A 22,109-nucleotide genomic window follows, 5' to 3' on the forward strand; every position below is an offset into this window, starting at 1 on the left:
GTATGCATGGATTATTTATTCCTGTACTATTTTTTTTACTTTATTGCTTATTTTTTATTGTTTTCATGACAACCTTTATCTAATCTTGTTTATTTATTGCAGCCACGTCAACGGAAAGGGCTACATGGAGCTACACATATGAGAAGGGACTTGTGGATATTCTAAAAGAGCTTGTCAACATCCTAATATTTAAGGGACAGAATGGGTGGATAATAAAAGGTTGGAGGAGTATCACAAACAAATTCAATGATATGTTTCCAATAGCACATTTTACGAAGCAGTAAGTGCAAGAAAAGGAGAAAGAGCTAAAATAAAACTATATGATAATAAAAGAAGAGATGAAAACTGGTGATGGCTGGAACGACACTTTGGGTAGATCATTGCAGAACCAAAAGGTTGGGAGAAGTTGATTAAGGTTAGATCTCTTAAACAGAGGAGAATCTTGAGAGGCACATTCTGGTTCTAAACTTCTAATCATATGTTTTTGTTGTACTTCAATAGGATAACCACAAAGTTGTCAAGTTCCACAAGAAGTTATTTCCATTATATAACAGCTTGGAATTATTGTATCAAGGTAATGCTTTCATCTTGCTTCTATTTAGATTAATGTCCACAACTTTAGTTAATTATTCACTTGTTCACCCATTCAATTGTTTGTTTAATAGGAAGTGTGGCCACAGGAGATTTAAACTTTACATCAATTGAGCCTCCACCACAAAGAAGTGAGCTGCAAGCTGAATCCACTCCCCGAAGAAGTATCTGAGAGCAAAGCATTCATAGCACAACACCTAGTTTTGGATATAATGGCATGGCTTTTATTGATACAAATCCACTCAGTTTTGGTCTTGGTGGTGTAGAAAGCACATAAGTTCAATCTGATCCCGCCAATCGTAATTCAGAGGACCAAGATGTTACCGGTGGAAAGAAATGCAAATAAAGTTAGATGGCAGCAAAACTTGGGGGTTACATTGACTTTAGAAAGGATCAGATTGAAAAAACTCCAGAAAAGTTACAAGAGAAGAAGAGACGTGAAGAAGACTACTCAATCGTGAAATGTATTGATATTGTGGATGCCATGGAAGGGCTATCAGATGAAAAAAAAGCTGATGCAAATGAAGTTTTCCAAAGTGAAACGAACAGAAAAATATTGGTGGGCACCAAAAACCCAAGTGTCTGGTTGATTTGGTTGAGGAAAAAGATTGCTCGGGTATGTTTCCTTTCTCAGTTTTGTACCCTTGCTCAAGTATCAGTTGAATCCTCTATTTGCATATATAAAATATAAAATTCTGTCCCCTGCTGGTATCACTGATTTTACATTTTTTTGTGTTGCAGCTTTCTAACTCCAGTGCTGCTACAAATGAAAACTAAGACGCCCCTTGTGTCTACCTTCAGTGCTCATATAAGGTATGTTTGAAGCATTCTTGCTTCAATTATCATTTCAGTAGGATACATGCCATGTCTAGCTGTCTGTGCAATACATATCTTATCACATCTCTTGTCTGTAACATATCTTTGACAGATATCTACAACATATCTTGACAGTAATTTTAACCTTATCAATACTAGTATTACACCATCCACTATACTGTAACTTCTAAGATGGTGACATGTAATGGTCAGCTTTCCAGTAATAATAGCAATAAGAGTATTCATGTGAATATCTATATGCATATGTATATATTTGATCATTTGATTTTTATATTATGTACAAAGGTTTTCCTCATGTAGACCCTAGTCTTGTTTAGTTGGCATTCATAGATTACGAGCTATATATCTCTTTGAATTATCTGATCAATATATTATACGCAAGATTTCAACTATATACCTAAATTTTCTGTAGAACAATTGATGGATCAATAATTTTCTGGTGCCTGGTTCATTTGCTATCATCTATATGGCCTGAAGGCTGACGGTCTATTTTGATTATATGTGTTCCTGTGACATGATCGAATTTGCATCCTTGAAATTATGTGACATGAATTTTTCATATTGGAATTTGTGTTATTTCATTTAAATCTAGCTATATGATGCTCGGTCAGACAGCATGTTTAAATGTAGCTATATGATAATCGGTCAGATTGTTGGTTTAAAAATTCAGAACACATGATGAAATTTGGTAGCTACTAAAGGAGTACTCATCTACATGCAAATTTTATTATGCGTATACAATAGCAGTTGAACTGAGCATGTGTGACAACATGTATGACCCACTGGGTCTGCCCCTCGCCACGTCCTATCTCCAAACAGTAACGGGTGGTGGGGGAGGGAATCCATTGGCAAGTGAAATCCCCTTCGGAGCTTCCCTTCCACGGGCTAATCTGCCACCAGCTCCCAAACTAAGCCTTAGTGTAGCAGTTTTGCGGCAGGTAGGAGTGCATACGCATCTTTTGTGGCTGAAAACTTGCTGATACCTCACATTCCTAGTGTTCTTAACTATACCACTTGTTATGGATACATGCTTGTATGGGCAGACATGCATGCTTGCTGCAAAATGCTAGAGGATAATCGAAGCTATGGCACATAGCACATTGAATTGAAAACGCTAGTTGTGGTGTGCTTGAGCTAGTACTAGCTAGTAGCTGCCTAGCAATGGGAGAAACTTATATATAGAAGGTAGTCATGTGAGCTGCAAGAGACATATGGTGACAGTGAGGGAGGAAATAGGAACTGTACGCACAATACATATCGCTAGATTAATTGTTGGTGATCCTTTGTGTCTGCGCAGTCGCCAGTATGGAACGCATTGGTACACAGTAGGTCTGCCGTCTAAATAAGTAGCTATTGCTCTCCGGACAGTAGTCCTAAAGGAAAATATTAAAATTACCTATTAATGGGGCAGTGTACACTACGCCAAAAATGATTTGTGTCGGTACAGGAAAATTAGCGTGCTGGCGGACGCGATTAGCACCCGCTAGCACAGTGGTTCCTCAAGCTGGCGGGGCGATCTGCTGGCGGGCCGCATTGTAAGAAAATTCAAAATTGTTTAAATACTTGGCAAACGATTTCGAAATTGTTTCACACTTCGACACATGCACATAAATGTTATTTAGTCAATTTAAAAAATATTATTTTTAAGATAACACAAATCATAATGAGTAGTTAGTTCACTTATCATAATACAAATCATAACACAAATCAGGGTGTTTCAACCTACAGTGACAAGTGAACAAACTACTCATTAAAATTTGTGTTATCTTTGAAATAATATTTTTTAAATTCACTAAATAACATTTATGTCCATGTGTAAAGTTTGAAACAATTTTGAAATCATTTGTCAAGTATTTAAATCATTTTTAAATTCTTTTGCCAAGAAAACAGGGACCATCGAATGTTCCGATGGCCCCTAGAATAGCGTCAGAGCAAGCATCGGAGTAATTAGTACGCTGCAAAGAAATTGAGTCAAACAGACCGTCGGATGTTCGGATAGCCTCCTTTCTAGTAGCATCAGACGAATTCTGAGGGGAAGGCTTGAAAGGCGAAGAAATCTCTATAGCACCGGATGATCCGATGGTAGGTCCAAGAAGAGCGTCGGACAAAGCATATTTTCTTTGATTGTTTATAGAAGGTTTTGGACAAAAATTCTTTTGTACTGGATGATCCAATGGTACCATCGGATGAAGCACCGGATGATCCGACGATACTAAATATCATTGTAAGCCCTCTAATTCCGAATCTTGAATTTTAAAATTGTCAAATGACCTCAGATGCAAACAAGCTCTATATGAAAGTTGTAGTGCTTAACGAGATATAAAATTTTATAGTTGACAAATGTTTCATTTAAAATTATTTAGCTGCCCAAAACTTCATTATAAAGTTATGAAAGAAACACGTTCTGCCACGTCAGCGATCTGTGTCTCCAAAATCGAGCTCTCCCATTTACCCGAACCTCCTCTCCCTGGATCCATCCCCGCTTATCCCTTGCCTCTCCCTCTCTATCCTTATCCATTCCTCTCACCTCATCTTCCAAGGGCCAAGGGAGGGAGTACCATGCCAGCAGTAGGAGGGCGCGGCGGACACCGACAGACGAGCGGCGGGGATGGGAGCGGTGAGTGTTTTTTTATTTTCGCAAAATCAACTGTGTCAGCGGGTGACGTAACCATCCACCAGCACTGAGAGCCCACTGTGCCGGCAGGTGGTTATGCCACCTACCAGCACAGAATAGTCTGTGCTGGCGGGCGTGCACCCACCAGCATAGAGTCATTTGTGCTAGTTCAAAGTTGCTGGCGGGTTCTAGACCCGCACAAAGCCATTTGGCCCACCATGGATTGTGGCGTAGTGGTAGTCAATTAAACTGGCCATTGTTGTTTTTATTTGTTCGGTCAGTCGTACTACTACGACTAGTATGCATGCTTTCCTTGTCACTGTTCTTGCCTTACTGTGTTTTCCTCTCAGGCTTCAGTGTACTTGTTGCAATTTCGGAATCTTTGTTTCATCACAGCACGTGTTCTTAAATCTTATTGGGAGAAGAATTCAGTGGAGTTCTTACCATCATACACCATTCTCTTGAAGCTCAACTTATTATTGGGAACATACACTGCTGGATAATATGTTTACCGTAACGAGTAAGGAAATTAATTTTCCATTGTGTTTCTTGATTTCTTCCTTCCCTGTAGGTTTGGCTTTATATGTATTGTAAAAAAATTCATCACCCACGGGGATATTCCGATTTCTGGTAGCTATTCATCAAATCAACTTTAAACTTTCTCCAATCTGTTGCAACATATATATGAGTTGCTAATTTAGCTGCTATTCTGATATGTGTCTTGCTGATATATACTTCTTATTCCACGCTTTCGTGTACATAATCGATTTATCAGTGGAGGTAGCTGACAATAATCGGAGAAGAGTAGGCCAGATATCATGAGCCCCAAAAGGTGATCGGGAGTGGATGAAGAGCATCTAAAAGTTCTACTGGGATTTGCATGGAAAGATATATAATAATATATGAAGTGAAGGCAGTGGGTGTGAGATGATATAATTTCATCAATTAAACCATGTGAACTGTGATGATCTGACCACAAGTGGTCAGATTTTACAAGTACCAGTGTGCGTACTATTACTTGATTCACAATGCCAAAACACATAACTCACTTGTTGATCACTGGAATTCAGCAGTCTTAACTTACCTTGTTTGTTTTGTTTTGTTTTTGTGGCCATTATCTTGATAAAATTCCAATTTTGGTAGTGTCGATCTTCTAACCATGCGCTCGTGTTTGTTTGACCCAATGGCTCGGTGGCGGAATTTTATCCTCCAGCAGACAAAGCTTCTTTTTAGCTGATACAGTACAGATACAGGTTCCATTGTTTATCTCACTTTGGAACCCAAGTATAGTTGGCCATATGGCCCGTGGCCCATGGGCCGGCCCATATCATGATTTTTTTGACCGATCCAGGCCCGGCCCGGCACGACGGCTGTTGTGGCCGTGCCGGCCTAGCCTACACCACGGGCCGGCCCTAGGCTGTTGCCTCAGCCCGCGGGCCAGCACAGCCTGGCCCATTTGGTCCGTCGGGATTACGTGGGCGGCCCGGCCTGTTAAGGCCTGCTGGCCCACGTATAGAAACCTCCACCCCAAACCCTACTTCCTTGTCCGGTCATCCCTATCCTCGGTCCCACCCCACCTTCGGCCTCCCCGGCCGCTACCCCCACAGTGCTCGCGCCCTCCACCTCCTCCCGTCGCCTCCCCGGGCGCCTCCCCGCACCCTACCGCCGCCTCCTCCCGTGGTCGAAGAAGCAGGCAGGAGCAACTGTTGGTGAAGGGCGCCTTGGGAACACCTGCTCTGGTCCGGTGTTTTTTGGGTAACTGGAGCGTGGCTGGCCGTCTGCTTCTTTCTCCGGTGTTTTCTGGGTAGTAGGAGCAGCGGGAGAAGCTACGGATCGCGGTGCAGAACGTGGAGATGCTCTTGCTCGCCTCCCCGCGCTCGCCCACGGAGCGGCGGCGTGAAGATGCCATGACCGCGGGTCGGCACGAGCACAGCGAGACCATTAAGGCCTGCCGGGCCAGCGTGCCGGCACGGCCCGCCTAAGGAGGCCATGGGCCGTGCCTAGGCCTCTCCTTCGTCACGTGGGCCGACATGACCCGGCACGGTTAATGTGAGGGCCTAATCGTGCCGGGCCAAGTCATGCCCGTGCCAGGCCGGGCTGAGCGCCTGTTTGGCCATTGTACTCTCCATCAGCTCATAGTCAGTTGGAGGTGGAGGAGAATATTGACCCTGCTAGAATCATTGCTGCTGCCAAGACTCCAAGATCCACGAATGTGGCTTGCAAAAGTGGCAGATCTGGAGCTACTGCCAGTGCCAAGGGCAGCATCATCCCCACCAGATGTCTTGACCCGGTTGTTAGGTTGTAGCACTGAGTCTTGGTTGCAGTGGCTAAAAGATGGCAGTAGACTGTAGAGAATCAGCGGGAAGTGATGGCAAGGTAACAAGATCATGCCTACATGGTTGCCACATAGCTCCATCAACTACTACAAATTGGGGCCTCAGCCTTGCCCAAGATCTCCACCCCATAGCAGGAAACTTCCCGATACCTCAAATTCATAGTTAGGTGAAGTTATAGAAATTTCAATTTCAGTGCTGCGTCTAGTAGGTATGTAGCTTACAGTAAAAGGATAACCTTCTATATATAAGCGAAGTCACGTGAGCTCGACTTGATAGAAGGGGTAGGTGAGGCGGAGGATCGGGTATACTATCATCGCTGCAGAACTGCCATGTTCATTCATGTAATTGGTGTTCCGTGATTATTAGCATTCCTAGTTTAGCTTTTTTTTAATTTCTGAGGCAACTGTCTGCCGTAGAGTTTGTGGAGATGGAGAGAACCAATGCCAGGCCGTGCATTTTACATTTTTACTCTTGTGTATATATTTGCCAGAAAAAAAAAAATTCTTTTTCTGCCATTGATTTTTTTTCAGATATACTACTGTCATTGACCTAGGTGGGCCTTAGATGTCATTGACACATCAATGAAAAATAAAGGAATTGCAAAATTTTCAACCGAAATTCAGAAATTTTGTCCTACAAATAACAAGTCCAATCCATAATGAACTTACCGGTCACTGAGCTGAGGTTTCAACTGTTGACACCAAATGTGTCTTTACGTAAGGCCCTATATTAGGACTAATAAACTTCTTTCAGTTTGATCCTACTATTATAACTTATGGTGAATAAGTAACTAACCACGTATGTACCTACAACTTTTCAGCATACCAATTTTAATCATTGCATGGCATGCGTTACAGACTTAAATATCATGAACACATTGCCTTGCTACAATTTTGGGATCTTGGTTTCCTTGCAGTACCTGTTTCTTAAATCTATTGGGAGAAGACACCATTCTCTTGAAGGTCAACTTAGTTCATACTTCATGGATGTCGACCCACAGGGATATTCCAGTTTATAGTAGTGATCCATTAAATTGACCTTAAACTTTCTGCAATCTGTGCCTGGTGATCTGGAGCAACTGCCAGCAGGGGCGAGGGCTAGCATTGTCTCCACCAGATGTCTTGAACCGGTTATAGCACTGTATATATTGCTACAGAACGTGCCTAGCTACATGGTTACGGCACGGCTAGCGGTGTGGCTGGAAACTCACTGATATACCTCAAATTCCTAGTTAGCTGCTGGTAGCTATAGTGTATATCTACGTCCGTATGCGGACAGGCTTGGCATGGAATGCTTGAGGTGAAGCTGTCGCAATTTCAGTTGCAGTGCTTGGTCTATACATAAGCCAAGTCACGTGAGCTCGACTTGATATATATGGGGTTGGTTAGGAAGGATCTGGAATAATGTCGTCGCAGCAGTGTTGTTTCAAGTAACTGCTGTTCTGTGACTGTCAGCATTCCTCCGTAGTTGAGCTTTCTTTTAAAAAAAAAATTCTGAGGCGATCTCCATAGATGGCAAGTTAACAAGAACATGCCTACATGGTTGCCGCATAGCTCCATCAACTACTACAAATTGGGGCCTCAGCCTTGTTCAAGGTCTCAACCAGGTGGCTGGAAACTTCCAGATACCTCAAATTCCTAGTTAGCTGTTTAGCTACTATGTATATCTACTAATAATCTACGTGGGCAGACATGCTTGCGATGGAACGCTAGAAGTGAAGGTATAGAAATTTAAATCTCAGTGCTTCGTCTAGTAGCTAACTAACAGTAAGAGGATAAACTTGATGTAAGGGATTGGTGTGGGAGGATCGGGTATAACATCATCACAGCAGAAGTGCCATGCATGTTCATTCAAGTAATTGCTGTTCCGTGATTTTTAGCATTCCTCCGTAGTTTAGCTTTTTTTTAAAAAAAAATTCTGAGGCAACTGTCTGCCGTACGTGGAGTTTGTGGAAATGGGGACAACCAATGGCACGCCTTGCATTTTACTCTTGTCTATATATTTGCAAGAAAAAATAATATCTTTTTCTGCCATTGCTTTTTTTCAGCACATACTACTGTCATTGATCTAAGTGCGCCTTAGATGTCGTTGACACATCAATGAAAAATAAAGGGTTTGCAATTTTTTGAACCGAAATTCAGAAATTTCTCCCAAAAATAACAACTCCAATCCATGATGAACTTACCAGTCACTGAGCTAAGGTTTCAACATACGCGGTCCTATATATGTGTCTTTACATAAGGCCAAATATTAGGACTAAATTTGTTTCAGTTTGGTCCTACTATTATAACTTATGTTCCATTACCTGTTCTTAAATCTGTTGGGAGAAGACACCATTCTCTTGAGGGTCAACTTAGTTCATAGTTCATGAATGTCCACTACTGGGTATATAGTACGTTTATTATCATGAAATATATCATCACTTATTTGGTGTCAGAAATATTGATATTCTTCTCTATAAATTTGGTCAAACTTTACGGTTGAACTAAGACAAGCTTAAAGAGAACCTTTTACTGGGAAAGCGTGAGTATGCACGCTCCATGTGTTCAATTACTGATCAACTGCATTAATGAAATTGCAGGACTTCATTTCTGAAATCCCTATTACCAATCCTTCTGATTTTTTGGACCTATGTATACATATGGTTCACTAATTTCTATATGTTCATAGCCTTTTTCTAAAAATCAGCATGTTTCCAGACACCTCATGGAAGAGTGATCATAAATAACAATGTTTGAAGTGAAGGCGATGGGTGCCAGATGATACAATTTCATTAATGAAACCATGTGAACTGTGATGATCTGGTCACACATATCAGCTTTTACTTGCAAACCAAGCAAAACCCAATTGCTCATCATTGAAGTTCAGTCCATTATATGGATAAAATTCAAATTTTGGAAGTGTTGATCTCTGAACCACGCACGTTTTTCTGAGCCAATGGCTCGAAGGTGAAATGTTGATGGTTCAATAGACTAAGCTTCTTTTTGGCTCAGCCAGCAGGTTCCATTGTTTCTCTGACTTTGGGCCCCAGGTTGCCTCTCCTTCGGCTGGTGCTGTTGGAGCCTCAGGTGGCAGTGGATGAGCCTGCCAAGATCACGAGATCCTACTTTTGCATGGAAACACCAAGGTCAACGAGTGTGAGGCAACACTCAAGCCTATTCTGGGGCTAAAAGTGGAAGGGGCCGGCACCGTGTGCACCACCACCTAGCCCTTGTTTACTTCCCAAATTGGGAGGTGCCAAATTGGTATTTTGCCATAAATGCGACACTGTAGCGTTTCGTTTGTATTTGTGAATTATTGTCCAAATATTGACTAATTAGACTCAAAAGATTCGTCTCGCAAAGTACAACAAAACTGTGCAATTAGTTTTTAATTTCATCTACATTTAGTACTCCATGCATGTACCGCAAGTTTGATGTGATGGGGAATCTTCTTTTTGCATAGTGTCAAAGTTGGGAGTTTGGAGGGAAGTAAACAAGGGCCTAGTTGGAGAATGTAGACATCTTTGATGTAGTCGCTACGGCTTGACAGCAGCAATTCACCAGCAAGTGCTGGCAATACATATGGTTTCAGCACAGCTGCATCAAGCAGCCTGTAAGGTACCAACAAATTCATGTGCACGCCTCGGAGGATTCCTTACGGTGTTTGGAAACTTGCTGATAACTCACATTCCTAGGTGGCTGTTATTACCTACTATGCTTATTATATCTAGTTATGGACAGATATGCTTGCCATGGAATATTTGGAGGAGAAGGTATGGCAATTTCAATTAGAGTGGCGAGCAGTGCAGTGCTTGGGCTAGCAGCTAGCTAATAGCTAGTGCATAAACTTGTGCATATAGATTTCATAAAAAAGAAAAACATGCACTTTTGAAGCCAGCAAATGAGCTTGAAGAGATATATGGTGTTGGTGCGGGTGGGAATAAATAGTATCCTTGCAGCAGAAGTGCCACGTTTATTCAAGTAATTGCTCTTTCGTGATTGAAAGTATTGGTGCTCCCCGTAGTTGACCCTTTTTTTATAATACAATCCTCAGTAAAAATGAGCTCTGACACTAGCTGTCATGGAGACTGTGGAAGGTGACAACTAATGGCATGTAGAACTGTAGAAATAATCATTAGAATGCGGTAGAGGTGAGTGGTGACAACTCACCACATGATGATGACACTGGTTAGTATTTGTGGTGCCACACAAACTGATATTAAGTGACATGAGCACCATTATGCAGAAGATGGGTTCAAATACGTCAGTTATGTTTATAGTTGTATTAATTCAATTTTTTAGCTACAGAGTTCAATTTTTTTTCACTACCGGAAACAGTAATTTTGCCGAGTGCCCCAGACACTCGGCGAAGACCCAAAAACACTTGGCAAAGTGTTTGCCGAGTGTAACACTCGGCATTCAGCACTCGGCAAATATTGCGTTGGCAAATAGGTGTTTGCCGAGTGTCAAACATCGCGCACTCGCCAAAAGGTTTGCCGAAGGTCAAATGAACACTCGGCGAAGATGAACACTCGGCGACAGGGGCGGTAACGGCGTCCAGGTTAACGGCAAGATTGTCGAGTATTAGACGGCAGACACTCGGCAAAAAAATTAAAGTTCGCCGAGTGTTGGACGCTTGGCACTCGGCAAATACGTAAAGGTTTGCCGAGTGTCACAGGCTCGACACTCGGCAAATACGTACTAGTTTGCCGAGTGTCGTGGTCATGGCACTCGGCAAACATGGGTCACCAGATCATTTTATGCCCGTGAAGGGGTTGCTGTGCCGTAGACAACATGTCGTAATAAGCCTTTGCGGTAGCCTCTGACTCCTCCTCCCGATGTGCATCATCGAAGTGTGCTTCATGATAGTCATTTAAAATGTCTCCCACCCCGGCGTCATCATCATATTCCTCGATGCGTTGTCTCAAGATCTCGTCTCTCCCACGATCGGCTTCACCATGGTAGATCCACCTGGTGTAGTCTGACATAAATCCGTTCTTCACAAGATGTTTGCCCATGTCTAGCTTGGTTTGCCAACACATGTTTCCACATTTGCTACACGGACACCAAGTCGATCTAGCTCCTTTAACACTTGCAAACGCCCATTCCAAGAAAACATTCGTCTTGTCAATCCATTCATTGGTCAACGAATTCTGACTAGAGCAGCCCGTGTACATCCACTGACGATCCTCCATCCTCTAGCATATCAGCGAGTAATATAAAAAATCACGTTGCATCTACACATTCCTATACTGTCTAATAGGTGAAGATAGGTCCTAATCCCACCCGAGGATATGTAGGTGGGTTTAGTATCCATGGTCTACTCCGACCTGAGATAGAATTTCAGCAGCACCTCCCCGCTGTTCTCCAAATACACGTCTTGGAAGGGAGATTGTGTATTCGGAGAACAACAGGGAGGTGCTGCCGAAACTCTATCTCGGATCGGAGTAGACTATGGATACTAAACCCACCTACACATCCTCGGGCTGTCCAAAAAATGTGGACAATTTGAAATAGATACGGTTATAGATATGCAAAGATCTGCATATTTCCAACCGTATCTCTTTCGAACGGGAGACGTCTAACTAGGTTACGTGATATACGAACATCATATGGAAAGAGAGGTGTAGGATGTCTCACCTTGCTATCCTGCAAAGTGATGAGTCGTGGATGGTAACGTAGCCTCTCCTGCAAGAAAAGAAACATAGAACTGTCAAGTTGTAATTTTGGCAGCACCTCCCCTGCACGGGGAGGTTTGTAAAACCTGCATCAAACCCCCCTGGATGGGTTCAATCCTTATGGAATGGCGGCCGCCCCGTACACCTGTTGGCCCATGTTCGTTATCCCCCTCAATCTCCCCCCTGGCGTCCTCTTTCAATGACAGAATATATTCTTATCGTTGATAATTCCAAAGCACTCGGGGAATAATATGAGTGTGTACATGGAGTCTCTGATTGATGATTTGGTCCGTGCCTGGAAGGAAGGCAGCCTGAGCCTTGATGAATATAGAGAAGAATGGGTACGCGACTTCAATTCTTTATTCTAACGCTCAATTATGCATAATTTCTAATCATTTTGTATTTTTTGCCGCAGTTGTCGTCACATGATGGCTGACCTTGCTCCCAGCTCAAGGCATGGGTTCTATCCAAAAAGGGCAAGGTGACGACCGACATCGATTTCAACCCGGAGGACCCGTCCGAGGCGTACAGCCATCCCAGCATCCACAGCCGCCTCACCGAGTATACAGCGATGGCAAGGGAGGTTTACGGGCCAGAGTTTGATCCGAGCTCCAAGGATATTGATGGAGAAATCGTGATGAGGGTGAGAGAAGGCAAGAAGCATGGCCGGTATTGGATTGGCGATGGCGTAATCGACACGGCCTCTACTCCCACTCTCTCCCAGATCCGAGCAAGGAGCATGGATTCGAGCCCGACGATACGGCCACGACCTACCACTGCATAGTTCCAGATGGAGGCTCTCCAGGTTCTTTCTCTTTCATGCATCATTCATTGGTTGTTATGTACTTTAGCTTTCCATTGTAACATTGGAATGAAATATTGTAGGCCCAGGTGGAAGCAGCAAGGAAGCAACAAGAAGAGATGGCGGCGAGGATGGAGCAGATGGTTCAGTAGAGGATAGAGGTTGAGCGGCAGAGGATGGAGGAAGACAATCGGATGAGGATGGACCAGATGTTCCAGTACATGCAGAATTTTGCTTCGAGCATGGGTCAATCTTTGCCACCACCACCGATGCTATTCCCTCCACCTCAGCCACCCACAACTACTCCTGTGAGTCACTTGACACATTGTGCTTAAGATTGAATACTTTAATTTTGACAACTTGAGATGTTATCTTAGAATGTCCTACCCTATGTGCAGAATCAATCGGCGGCTTCAAATACTCAAGACCAAGATTTCTCGCAGTGGTCTCCTTGGCCTCCACGGTTTTAGACTTTGCATTTGTGACTTGAACTTGGATGAAACTTAGTTGTGACTTGAACTTGAATTTATGGCTTGTTTCATGCTTACTTTGGATTATCTCTGTGATGTTTGTGAATAATGCTTGTAATGGTGGCTGTGAATTATGCTTGTGATTGTTTATTATAAATGCCTGTGATGATGTGTATTGTGAATTGAGAGGGGTCCGTTATACGTGATGAAATAGGTAAAAAAGGGGGGTACTGCCAACTTTGCCGAGTGTTACACTCGGCAAAGAGGGGCTTTGCCGAGTGTTTTGGCTTTAACACTCGCCAAAGGAGGCAGTTGCACCACGTTCTGGTGCTTCTTTGCCGAGTGTATTGGCTAAAACACTTGGCAAACAAGCCATAAAATGCTCCCGGTGACCCATGTTTGCCGAGTGCCAAGCCCCTGACACTCGGCAAACTTTAACGTGTTTGCCGAGTGTCTTCCGTCTGACACTCGGCAAACTTGCCGTTACCCTGGACGCCGTTACCACCCTTTTTGCGGGGTGTTTATGTTTCTCGAGAGTTTTTTTGACCTTCGGCAAACCTTTTGCCAAGTGCGTGATGTTTGACACTCGGCAAACATCTGTTTGCCGACGGAAAATTTGCCGAGTGCTGAATGCCGAGTGTTACACTCGGCAAACACTTTACCGAGTATTTTTGGATCTTCGCCGAGTGCCTGGAGCACTTGGAAAAATTACTGTTTCTCGTAGTGCACAAGCATCATTGAGAACAACAGCTTGCTCAGTGCATGTTACAGAACCTCTTTCATTACTTTTAAGAGCCAAAAATAAATATTTTACTGAAAAGCTTCGATTCTAATTGAGCCTCCAGACTAATGTGTATCTAATGTCAGTTGAAGCATTTAAGAGAAACTACAGTACACCTTGAACTAAAACACAGAAATCCTGAATACCAATAGAAATTAGTCTCAAATTCTCAAGTTCACCAACATGCGAATATGAATGACCCAAGTATTTTCTGATGTCCATGGATGTGCCAAGAAAGGCTAAAACTATTACTTGCCCAACCTTGTTAGGCCAAACTGAAATAAGGGAAAGAAGTCGATGATAACCTGAGTAGCAGTCGAGAAAGCATAGCAAATCGCACCCAGCAGTAGAGTCGACTACTTGGTCGATCCTAGGTAGGCCGAAAGGGTCTTTTGGACAGTGTTTGTTGAGATCTGTGTAGTCGACGCACATTCTCCATTTGTTGTTTTTCTTGTGAATGAGTACAGGATTAGCTAGCCAGTCAGGGTGAAAGACTTCTTTGATGAACCCTGCTGCGAGTAGTTTGGCTAGTTCTTTTTTAATTGCTTCTCGTCTGTCTTGAGCGAACTTGTGAAGGCGCTGTCGTTTTGGAGAATCCTTGGGATCAACGTTTAGAGAGTGCTTAATCAGTTCCTTGGGCACACCAGGCATGTCAGCTGGTTTTCAGGCAAAGATATCATGGTTAGCCTGAAAAAAACTGATGAGTGCGGTTTCCTATTTAGGGTCTAGCCCTGTTCCGATCAGAGCTGTCTTAGAAGAGTGGCCTGTCTGGAGATCAACTGATTTGAAGTCCTTCTCGCTTGCTCGTTTCACTTTTGTGGATCCTGACTTATTTTCTAGGATCTCGAGTTCTGTTGGGTGAAGTTTCTTTGAAGCTATGAAAAATTGTTGCATAGGGCTAGGTGCTTGAGAGGTTGCGGCAATCTCCACGGCTTCGGTGTCGCACTCGTAAGATCACCGTAAGTCTCCTCGTAACGTTAGTTCTCCCTTGGGCCCTGGTATTTTGAGTACCAAGTAAACGTACTGTGGTATGACCATAAACTTGGCTAGAGCTGGTCTTCCGAGTATGGCGTGGTAAGATGTCTCGAAGTCGGCAACTTCAAATCTGATGTACTCGGTTCGGTAGTGTTCCTTAGTTCCGAAAGTAACTAGCAGGACAACTTGTCCTAGTGGTATGGTTGTGTTCCCTGGTACGATTCCGTAGAAGGGTGAGTCTGTTGGAGTGAGCATTTCTGTGACGTCGAGACATATTTTCCTTAGTGTTTTGGTGAAAATGATGTTGAGTCCGCTTCCGCCATCGATGAGTACTTTTGTCAATTTTGATCCTGCGACAACAGGATCGAGTACTAGAGGAAATCGGCCTGGTTCTGAGAATTTTGTCCACTGGTCCTTTCTGCTAAAAGTTATAGGTACCTCTAACCATTTTAGCGGTGTTGGATCTGTTGGTTCGATGGCCATGATTTCCCTAAGTACCAGTTTGCTGGCACGCTTGGATGCGGTGCCTGGGATTTCGCCAAAAATGACGTTGACTGTTTTGGAGGCGGTCTGGAAGTCGCCTTCTCCTTCTTCGTCGTTGTGGACCTTGTTTTTGCCTTCATCTTTTTTCTTGCTGTACTCCTCGGGAGGTGGTGGTGCGGGCAAATCTTGCATTACTGGGCGCATGCTGTAGCATTCTATTGCTGAGTGTTTGCTAGTCGGGTGCCATGGGCATTGTTTTTTGAGTAGTTCGGTGAAGCTTGGTCCTTCGTCATTTTTGCGGGACCCCTTCTTCCCTGAGTTAGTCATGGAAGCAATGGTGTTGTTAGGTTTCCGTTTGCGATTTTGATTACTCGAAAAATTGTTCCGAGTATCGCTGTGTCGATTTCTATCCTGGTCATTGTTGTTATTGTCGCGTCCACGGTTGCGATGGGAGCCGAACCGTTCTCGCTCTTTATCTTCTTCATCTGCCCATTGTTGCACCATGACTTTGAGGTCCTTGACATTGGTTGGTGGTCGTCTGCAAAAATCTTGGTATGTTCGTTGATCATAGAGGCCATTTTGGAAGCACTCGATGATGTCTGTTTCTAAAATGTTGACTATGGTGGCCTTCTTTTTGAAGAATCGTCGCAAGTAGTCATGTAGTGTTTCGCCTTCTTTCTGTTTTACTTGACTTAGGTCGATCTTGTTACCCGATCTAGTCATGGAGCCAACATAGTTGTTGGTGAAAGCTTTTGTCAAGTCTGCCCAAGAGTCGATTGATCTAGGCTTGAGTGACTCAAGCCATGTCAGGGGCTCGGGTTCCATGCATATGGGAAAATGGATGACTTTGGTGTCGTTATTGCCCCTAGCTGCCTGGACTGCTAACGAGTAGCATCGGAGCCATTGAATTGGGTCTTGCTTGCCGTCATACTTAGTGATTCCTGTTGGTTTGAACTTTTTAGGTAATCTTGTCCTCATTACCTGATTTGTGAAGGTAGAAAAGTGGTTGTAATTGTCGACTTCTCGCTCGCATCGACTGTTGATTATTTCTCGTAGATCGCTGAAATTCAATACTTCATAATTTTTTCGGATATGGCGAGCACTTTTTGCGGAGTTGGTGCAGCTAACCTCTCCAACATTTTTTGTCGTACTGGAACGTTGTGTTTACTTGGTCCTTGGCTATGTTGCCTTGGCTGGTTGACTACTTCGTTGTTATTTCTCTGTACTTCGTGGAAGTCGTTGTTAACTGCAGCACCTCTACTGCCCTCTTGATGAGCTGTAATACGGGGAATAGACGGGATTGGCGATTCCTTATCGAGTAGCTTGTAAGCTTGTTTTGCGAGTTGTGCAATTAGTCCTTTGCCTCACTGCGCGAGTTGAGCTATGACTTCATTGTCTCTATCTTGAGGTATGAGCATTGATATAAGGTTGATCGAGGCAATTGCCGTGAGTGGAGTGTTGTGTTCTTGAGCCTGTACTGCGTCAAATGCTCTCTCAAGATTTGTGATAGGAATGTTTGTAGCCAGCATTTGCCGGCGTTCAGCTCAAGTAACATTGCGCATCCTTCTTTGATTTCTTTGATCGGAAGTTTCATCTTGTGGGGCGTTAGCTGATGACTCATCTTCTGAGACGTTGTCGAGTTGTGTTATTCGTCGAGGGGTTCTCTGTTGGCTAGTACCCGCGTTTATTTTGAGTAATAACAAAGACTTCTCTATCTGGGTAGTAGCTTCCACAGCTTGATGTTGCGATTTCTGTGGAACTTTCCTCGCGGCTTGAGGTGAGTGGAATGCCTTCCTGGTATGGGAGGTTGTTTATGTGAGCGACGAGGCGTGACTCGTAATCACGGGCGAGGAGAGATGGTCTCATTCCTAGTCAGTGGACGAATCTGCCTTGTGATGTTGAAGTTATTACCAGACCTTAGGCTAGTCCTGACAGCGGGATTTCTGGGACGTAGTTTGAGTCGGAGTCGTCATCTTCGTCTTTCCCGTGTTCGAGTTGACTTCGAGTGAGGGGATCTTCGTAGACTTTGGCTGCATTGCGGAGTCCGTATGGGAACCGTTTTGGCGTTGAAGTCGATTTGTGAAGTGACCGACTAGTTTGAACTAGGGTCGAGTCTGCAGCGTAGTCGAACTCGGGTTTGTTGACTTTGAAATTTCAGTTTTTCCTGACCGAATCCTCTATCTTTGGCTGAGAAAAGTTTTCGTTGAGAGATTTCTTCTCCTGGATGTTGATGATTCGGCGCTGAAACGATCCAGCATCGTCGGCAATACAGAGCCAGGATCCGAAAACGAAACTCACGCCTGCCTCGAAGGTGAAAACAGGCTTGATAATGACAGGTGCCATCGAGCTCGCGCAGAGAAACTCGACGACTTCCCCTACCTGGCGCACCAGCTGTCGGTGTTTTAGACCGGCAACGCGCCTAGGGGGTACCCTGGGTGGTCTTTTATGCGGTAAGGGCCGTGGAGAATCAAGGAGTCGATGGTGATGCAAGGAGCATGATTTAGACAGGTTCGGGCCGCTAGATCCTGTGAGTTGGTTGTATTGATCTTAGATGAACTGGAGTTGTTGTCTTTGAGGGGGTCTCTGCCCGCCCTTATATACTCGGGAGGGCAGGGTTACAAGTTCGAATACTAGTCGGGTACAATTACAGAGTTCTACTCGGTGTGAATCGAGTAGTTTCCATGTGCACACCTACCTAGTCCGAGTGGGATACGCCTCTTGCCGCGTAGCCCCCTTGTCTTGGTCGTGTCCGAGTACGTCCCTTAGTGGGTCGTTTAGGGCCTACTCGTGGGCTTGGGGTGCATGCCTGACATGCATGTGTGCAATACCAACATTAAAAGGCATCTCATCAAGTATAACCATCTTTCTAAGTGCTCTGCGGCAATCTTCTATACTGAAATGGTGATGTTGCAATTCAGCTATCTTTCTTCACTTTTCTGGGTCCCAGAATGGAGACGATGTGCATAGATTCATCACATGTCTTCGAAGTGTGCTTGTACCATGGAAAGATCGGCCACATGTATAAACTTGATACCCATAATTGCATACTGTGATTGGACCCTCTTCTGTTTCATGTGGAGTAAAATGGTCCCAAACATCAGAACTTGCTCTAAAACCATGTCTTCTCTTTATCTACACATGCTTTGTAATTTTCACTGGAGATGACTTGGTAGATGTGCTACTGGGCTGCAAGGTCATATAATCCTTCAACTGTGCCAATAATTAACAAGGACTGAATATCAAGGCAAGAAAACAAGATAGGTAAGGACAAGCAGAGAAGCATTGGAAAACAGGGGTCAAACAAAGCAGGTCTTATTCTATTTCTGATTTATGTATTACTGTTAGCTAACACTAATTATTTATGCTTAGCATATGGTCAAGACCACAATGATAATTTATTAATAATTATTGCTACCGGTGGCGTTGATGCCGTTGAATCGAGTTCATTTTCCACATTTACCTCATCATCATTCTGTAAGAAAGGTTTTAGTTTAGATATTGTTGATGCAGCTACTTAAGTTAACAACCTACTTCAGCTACAGAAAGTTGAAATGATAAATATCATACAGGTCCCGTTTGTTTCTCTAGGAGCTCCTAAAATTCATGTCACATCGAATATTTAGATGCTAATTAGGAGTATTGAATATAAACTAATTACAAAACCAATTGCACAGATGGAGGCTAATTTGCAAGATGAATCTATTAAGCCTAATTAGTTCATGATTTGACAATATAGTGCTACAGTAAATATGTGCTAATGATGGATTAATTAGGCTTAATAGATTCGTCTCGGGAATTAGCCTCCACCTGCGTAATTAGTTTTATAATTAGCTCATGTTTGGTCCTCCTAATTAGCCTCTGAATATTCAATGTGATATGAATTTTAGTCCGAACTAAAGATCCAAACACCCCCTAGTACTCAAGTACAGATAACTATGGGCTGTAATCAAAAGCTAGGCTGATTAGGATTCTTCAGAGAATATGACACAATGACTAGTAAGGTAGTTAGTGCCGCATTTCCATTGTTGATCATAAATAAATGTCCATTTACTAATATTAAGTTCCTAGATTCACAATGACTAGCACAACTGATCCAGGTGTATTCATTCAATGTTCTTGCTACTTCAGCTACAAATACAACGACAGGAGAACTGTCTTTTCTTTTCTTAAGATAGTTCTACATAACGCAGAAACTCTTCTGTGCTTGTTAGTTTTGATGAATTCTCACGATGGGAAGCAGTTTGTTTTGGCCGTTCAGAACCTACAACTGCTGAAAGCATTATGTGGAAATAGTTCTTAAATGAATTTCATCAATGACTTTGGTTGTAGTTGCTATTTTAATTTTTATTCAGAGAAGGAAACATCCATTAGTAAGGTAGCAAGAAACATTGAAATCCCTCGGTTCCAGAATGTACTCGCACATCCTGTCCCTAGTCACCCAAATCCTAACCAATCCCCCCTAATCACTAGCAACAAGAATCTAGCAACAAACAAATCACCAAGGACTAACAATCAGACGCTACTATGGATCGAGCAACAGTTTACCTATCCTTGGGTCGCCACTGTGAAAATGCCAACCCGACGAATGGATCTATGACTTGGGTCACAGGGACGTCCTGATCTCTATGTCCGCCGCACTACGTGAAACAGAGAAGATGCCGAGTGCCAGGGGCACTCGGCGAAGGCCTAAAAACACTCGGCAAAGAGTTTGCCGAGTGTAACACTCGGTATCTGACACTCCGCAAAGATTTTAACGGCAAACAGAACTTTGCCGAGTGTCAAATGTCGGGCACTCGGCAAACATCTTTGCCGAGTGTCGAAAAAAAACCATCGGCGAAGACGGAGTAACGGCGTGGCGCGCTGATAGGGGCTTTGCCGAGTGCTTCACAGAAAAGCACTCGGCAAAGGCCAGCAAATTTGCCAAGTGCCGCGTTGAAACACTCGGCAAACTCCAGCAAGTTTGCCGAGTGCCATGTCGAAACACTCGACAAAGTCTAGCAAGTTTGCCGAGTGCCACCTGGAAACACTCGGTAAAGTGTCGCGTACAGACCTGGTTTTATTGCCTCTTTGCCTAGTGTATAAGCTGAAACACTCGGCAAAACTACCACACTCGGCGAACCAAAACACTCCGCAAAGAGGCCCTTTGCCGAGTGTAACACTCAGCAAAGTGGCAAAACCCCCCCGTTTTTACTGCTTTCTTACGTATAAAGGACCCCTCTCAAACAAAAATCACAGGCATGTATATTACATCACAGGCATGTAATAAGCATCACAGGCATATATTTTAGGTCATATGCACACAAATCAGCGAGTACATGTTCTAGTTTCAACAAACCACAATTCCACAAGTATATGTTCAAGATTAAACAAGTAGTTCACAAACAATGCACAAGTCAGTGAGGTGGCGTCCCTGCGAACTGCTGCGACAAATCTGGGTCTTGAGCTTGGGAATTCGAAGCCACCGATTGATTCTGCACATAAAAGAAGACGTGTGAGACAAGATTGATATCATTTGAGCTAAATAAGTCATCTTTGAGCTAACTAAGTCATTTGAGGTAACTAAGTCATGTTTGAGTTAACTAAGTCAAGTATTGAAACTAAAGTTCAAGTGACTCACAGGAGTATGTGTGGGTGGCTGAGGTGGAGGGAATATCATCGGTGGCTGTGGCAGTGGTGTACCCATACTTGTAGCAGTAGCAATATTTTGCATGTATTGAAATATTTGTTCCATCCTCAATCGATTTTCTTGGTCCATCCTCTGCCGCTCAGCCTCCATCCTCTGCCGAACCATCCGCTCCACCCTCGCCTCCATCTTCTATTGTTGCTTCTCCACTTGGGCCTACAATTTTTCATCGCAATATTACAATGCAAAGGTAAAGTACGTAACAACCAACGAATGATGAATGAAATAGAAAGAACCTGAAGAGCCTCCATCTGAAACTGTGTAGTGGTCGCTGGGCTCGAGTCCGTGCTCCTTGCTCGGATCTGGGAGAGAGTGGGAGTAGAGGCCATGTCGATTACGCTATCGTCAATCCAATACCAGCCATGCTTCTTCCCTCCTCCCACCCTCATCACCACTTCTCCATCTAGATCCTGGGTGCTCGGATCGTAATCTGGCCCATGAATCTCCCTTGCCATCGCTATGTAGGAGGTGATGCAGCTGTTGATGCTAGGATCGTTGTACGCCTCGGGCGGGTCGTCTAGGTTCATGTCGATGTTGGTCATTGCCTTGCCCTTTTTGGACAGAATCCATCCCTTGAACTAGGAGCAAGGCTGGCCATCATGTGAAGACGACTGCGGCAAAAATACAAAATCATTAGAAATTTTGCTAAATTGAGCGTTAGACAAAAGAAATGAATTCGCGTACCCATTTTTCCCTATACTCATCAAGGCTCAAGCTGCCTTGATGGTGTGATGCACCTCGCATCATCAAACACCGCTGATGGCAACTAAGGTGGTTCTCCAACCACCCGGGCTCCACCCACACGTCCACTATCCTTTCCCAGCACTGCATGTGCGCTCGGCACCACCACACAGGAAGGTGCTGCCAAAACTCTATCA

The sequence above is a fragment of the Setaria viridis genome, chromosome 2, assembly GCF_005286985.2.
Source record: "Setaria viridis chromosome 2, Setaria_viridis_v4.0, whole genome shotgun sequence".
Classification (NCBI taxonomy): Eukaryota; Viridiplantae; Streptophyta; class Magnoliopsida; order Poales; family Poaceae; genus Setaria; species Setaria viridis.